Here is a 5493-nt window from a genome sequence, read left to right on the forward strand (position 1 = left end):
GGCATTGCTTCCCATTTTAATATACAGATTCAACATAACCCTGTCAAAATCCCACCTTGCCCCCCAGACATTGATAAGCTGATCCAAAAATTAATATGGTAATAAAATGCACCTAGAATAGTCAAAACAATCTCGAAAAAGAAAACAAAGTTGGAAAACTTACACTCTGCTGTTATAAAACGCACTGTAGTTGACCCTCTTATACCCTTGGGGTCTGCATACAGATTCAACCAACGACAAATCAAAAATAATTGAAAAAATAATACAACAAGTAAACACAAAACACAATAAAATGTGGCAATTAGCTACATAGTATTTACATTTTGTTAGGTACAATGGGGAAGCAGGAATAAAAAGTATGACTGTTATGAGGCTGCTTTTTGGATTGTTGAAAATGTCCTACAGTTAGAACATGGTCATGATTGTATAATTCTGTAAATACAATGAAAATTACGAAACTGTACAGTTTAAGTGGGTGGATTTTATGGTATGTGCAGTATATCTCAATAAAGCTATAAAAAGTGACCTAGAATCCCAATTCCAACTGAAAACATTTTTCAAACCTATGCTCAATTTTTGAGACTTTAAAAGACTTATCCAGTGTTACATATGTGGGCTGTGGCAGATTTAAGTATGGAAACTACATCTAACCCTGGAATTTGGGTTTTTAAACTTTCCTAGTCCTTCACCAGCCAATAATAGAGCTTTCTTGACCCATCTTATTCAGAGGTGTGAAGCCCTGGGTTGTTTAGAAGTAGCCATTAATATCATATCGTAAGCTAAGATGTAGTTGATGTAATTATAATCAGGTCTGCTTAAGAAAAGATTGTAGATATCCTTTACTGATATGATTTAGATTCTGTTTCACTTTTTTTTCACATTGACAGCGAAGGTTTGATGCAAAAACCAAAATATCCTGTAAAAATCATGCTGTAACTAGATTAATGTTTGTTGAGGGTGTGTGCATGTGTAAGGTGTAAGTGTAGGTTTACATGTATTTTTTAAGCCCTTATACCTTCAGTTGAGTGTTACATATTTAGAAAAACATCAGTGGATCCTCTTGCTTGTCCAAGCGAGACCACTTGTACAGGCTTAGCATTTGATGTTCTCCAGTACAGCATCACCCACTTCGTCCATATCTCCCATGACCCCTCTTCCTATAGCACATGTAGCCAGATTGCCTGCAGATGGGTTATTTGTCACATCTTCAGCTCTGAAGACCAGAAGGGAACCTTGGGAAATATTTCCTTAAGGATAAGATCATAGCAAAGGAGATAGAGAAGTAGACTTCCATCCCTGTAAAGTCACAAAAAAAATGCTGAGTAAGAACTTCTTACTCAGAAGTGCTGAGCACAGTAAGTACTTCTAACTTACTATTGCAGTGAATTAGAAGTGCTTACTGAGTGCCTACCATATCCTCATCTTGGCAGCGTAAAAGAAAAATAACAGCAAAACAATGTCAGGCAAGTAATTTCTTGTGGAAAAATAATGTAATTTGGAGATGAATGGGTGACTTTCAGGAAAGTCATTCCAGTAGAAATAGCCAGATTGGAATGGGTGGTGAGCATTGGAGACAATGAATGTATGAATTTGACTGTGAAAGGAAATGGACTTCGAAACTGTCAGATGGACGAAATATTCTGTGAAGAACTTAGAAACACAAAGTGTATTTAAGCAAAATAAAAGGAAAGAATAAATTAAAAATAGGAATTCAGATACCAGTTACAGCCTGTTTGGAGGCTGTGTTAACAAGGCCAAGGTCAAGGGCTTGGTTGTCATCTGGGCCAGTTAGTCCTTCATAATGAATCCTTTGATTTTGGTCACAGCTGCCCCTCTGACCCTGGGCAGCCATTTAATAATTGCATAGTTTTTGACACATGGGAAGTCAGGCAAGAGCTGTGAATGTTCAGATGCAGAATCTTCTCAATCTACGAAAAGGGAACTTAGATCCACACCCTGCAGAACGAGTAAGAGTGACATGCGGTAGGAATCCCACTGGACTTGGATTTAGAAAACCTGGATTGCATGTTTTCTTTCTGTCACTGTTCCCTTAATACTATCAGGGCCAAAGATTCCATGTTCTGCTTGCTGAATGTAGCTGAAAGTAGTATAAACATCCTCGTTAAGACAATTTACCCTGTCTGTTAATAAAAAAAAAAAATTTACTGCGCCGTCACATCATGGCAGGAAAGAGACAGTGAGCCTGGTTCAATCGTTTGTTTATTCACTTAACAAATGTTTATTCAGTGTCTATTATCAGTCATTAAACTAGGTAAAGGGGAGTGCAATTGTTAAGAAGATAAAGCCCCAAGAAAAAACAGAAAACAAGTAGACAATAAACAGGGCTTTTAAGGACTGTGATTAAGTATATAATAAATTTGAATAGCTAAGGGTGGCCTCTGTAGAGGGAGTGGCCATGAAAAATGTCTCTTGGTTTGAGTTCGTCCAGGAAGCGGCTCTGCGCGAAGAATTTAGGCACATGGGGTTTGTTTGGAAGATAGTCCCAGGAATCCCCAGAAGACCAGGGAGTGAGAAGAGGAAAAGAGCCCATCAAAGTGTTTCATTGACCCTGAAATCACTTAGGCACATTCAGGTGACTACCCCTGGGGAACTCTTGGAGATGATGTTGAACATGGACCTCTGTCTGAGTTATTCCACTTGAGATGGGTGGGAGCTGGGGTATTGATAAAGCAATCATGGTCAGTTATTGGTTGAAAGTTACTGTGAGAGGAGAGCATTTCTTGGCATTTGCTGCCTGCTGAACATGTGGCCAAAGGGGATCCAGCAGCCAGAGAAAAGCTTCAGCTTAAAAAAAATATGTAGGTGTCAGCAATCCGAAGTCCGGTCTTCATGGTAAGAGGGAATGATGGGAGTCCGCCCCAGCTTCTTAATGACACTTGCATAGAGATAGAAAGGATGGAAATGATGCCACCACATGAAGGGCTAGAAGCAGTGCATTTTTGGAAACGGGAACTGCAAGAAGAAGAGTCAAGAAGTAGGAAGAATGTGTGTGTTTGAAACTAAAAAACAGGCCAGCTAAGTACTGGGGTTAGCAGAAAATTGAATGTGATCAAACAGGTAGAAGGGTCTCAATCAGATGTGGCCTTAAAGAACAGAGAAATGGGATAGAAGCCATTCCAAGGGCAAAGGGCTATGTAAAGAATTTTGGGCAAGGAGAATGGTGTGGCCTGATTTACTGGCTCCTAGGGACTAAAAATTAGAAAGGGGCAAGAGCGAATGAAGGTGGTGTAAGTGGGATGTAAGTGGGAATGAAGTGGGAGTAAGAATAAATGAATGGATTTGACATTTGAAAAAAAAAATCGGCTGGGTGCAGTGGCTCACGCTTGTAATCTCAGCACTTTGGGAGGCTGAGGCAGGCAGATCACTTGAGGTCTAGAGTTCAAGACCAGCGTGGACAACATGGTGAAACCCTGTCTCTACCAAAAATATAGAAATTAGCTGGCTGTGGTAGTGTGCACCTGTGGTTCCAGCTACTTGGGAGGCTGAGGTGGAAGAATCACTTGAACCTGGGAGACAGAGGTGTCAGTTAGCTGAGATTGTGCCACTGCACGCCAGCCTGGGTGACAGAGTGAGACCCTGCCTCAAAAGAAAAAAAATCTAGGAAAACCATGGGACATGCTTGGATAAGAGGACAAAAGAAATGAAGGACACAGGGATGACTTAGGTGTTTGGTTTGAGCAGCCAGGCAGATGGTGGTGTCCTTTCTTGAGGTAGGGAAGACTAGTGCAGGAAGAGTTTGGGGAGGACAAAAAATAGATTTGCTGTGATGTCTATTAAACATCCAGCTGGAGGTGTTAAGTGGGCAGATGAGTCCAGAGTTGAAGAGAGAAAGGAATTTGAATTATGAATTTGGGAGTCACCAACATATAATTGACCTTTAAAATTATGAGGTTAGATTAGCTCACCTAGGAAGAGAGTAATAGATTAAAAAAAGAGGGATTTGTGCAGTAGTACTCAGGAATCATCAGCATTTAATGGTCAGCTGGACAAGGAGAAACTGGCAAAAGGAACTAAAAAAGGAAAATCTGGGAAAGAAAAACAAGAGAATGTGTTGTCATGAACGCTATTAGTCAATGCATTTTGGAGGCAAGTTATGACTCAAAAGACAGCTGACTTATGCAAAAAAATGAATTTATTGAACTGCACAATTGAAAAATTCAAGATTATCCAGCTTTAGGCATGGTTCTATTTAAGAGCTCAAATGACATAATTTATAATTTTGGGCTCCATTTTTTCCCACTTTCTCCTTTATACTTATGCCAACTCTTTCAACATGGTCACAGTGGATTCTTCTGACTTACAAATTCCATTGCCAAGAAAACTTCTCTTTCTTAACACACACCCCCTAATCAATGACTGTGGTCTGGAAATGTGAGAGAAACAGAATAGTACCATGATTAGGGGTATGGGATTCAACTACTCGGCTCCATCATTAATTTGCTGTGTGAATATGGACTAGTCAAGGATTCTGTGGTTCTGTTTCATCATTGCTAAAATGTAGCTAATACTAGTACCTACCTCATAAAATTATTATGAATATTAAATGAATTGTTATTTCCAAAATGTTTACAACAGTGCCTTGCACATAGCACTTTGTATTATTTAATTGAACAGATCTGAAGTAGAAGGTCACTCCTGACCTTCTGAAATGATGTGATCTCCTGAAATGATATGACCAAGAGAAGGAAAACTGTACAAAATTAGAGTATTGTCAACAGAAGGGAGAGTGCGTCTTGGTGAATGAAATTCAAGACATTCACTGCAGAAGCAGGAAACAGAATGTTCCACGAGGCAGGACAGAGCGGAGTGAGTCAGATTCTGTGATGATGCAAGTGAAATGAGAACAGAGTAGAGTCTGTTTGACCTGGAAACAGGAGGTCACTGGCAACAGAAGGTGAATGAGAAGTGTGGATGCAGAGAGAATTAGCAGAGAGGACTCGAAGTTTTTCTGTGATCTTGGACATAAAGATGAAAACAATGAACATTGGAGACTCCAACAGGGGAATGGAGGGGAGGGGCAAGAGCTGAAAAAGTGCCTGTTGGGTACCAAGTTTACCATTTGGGTGATGGGATCAATAGAAGCTCAAACTTGAGCATCACTTAATACACCTATGTAAAAAAAAACCTGCACATGTATGCCCTGAATACATTTTTTTAAAAAGTTTCTTTGCAGTTAGAGGTATTGAACAATTGAGCAGACACTGGTAGGAGATGTGAGAGTTAATGTTTTGTTTTCTTTTATTTGTTAACGAGAATATGTATGTCGAGAATGGCCCAACAGAGATGGAGAAACTGGTGATATAGGGTATGGAGAAAGGAAAAATGATGAGGCTGGGTTTTGGAGAGAGCAATAGGGGATGAGACCCAGATCTTAGGCAGAAGAAATGGCATGCAGTGTGAGCAGAACATTTCCTCCACTGGAATAATGAAGAAGGCAGAGATGAAGATGGATGCAGGCAGTTATGTAATTTT

This window comes from Sapajus apella, unplaced genomic scaffold (genome assembly GCF_009761245.1).
Source record: "Sapajus apella isolate SASKATOON/1434 unplaced genomic scaffold, GSC_monkey_1.0 scaffold21, whole genome shotgun sequence".
NCBI lineage: Eukaryota > Metazoa > Chordata > Mammalia > Primates > Cebidae > Sapajus > Sapajus apella.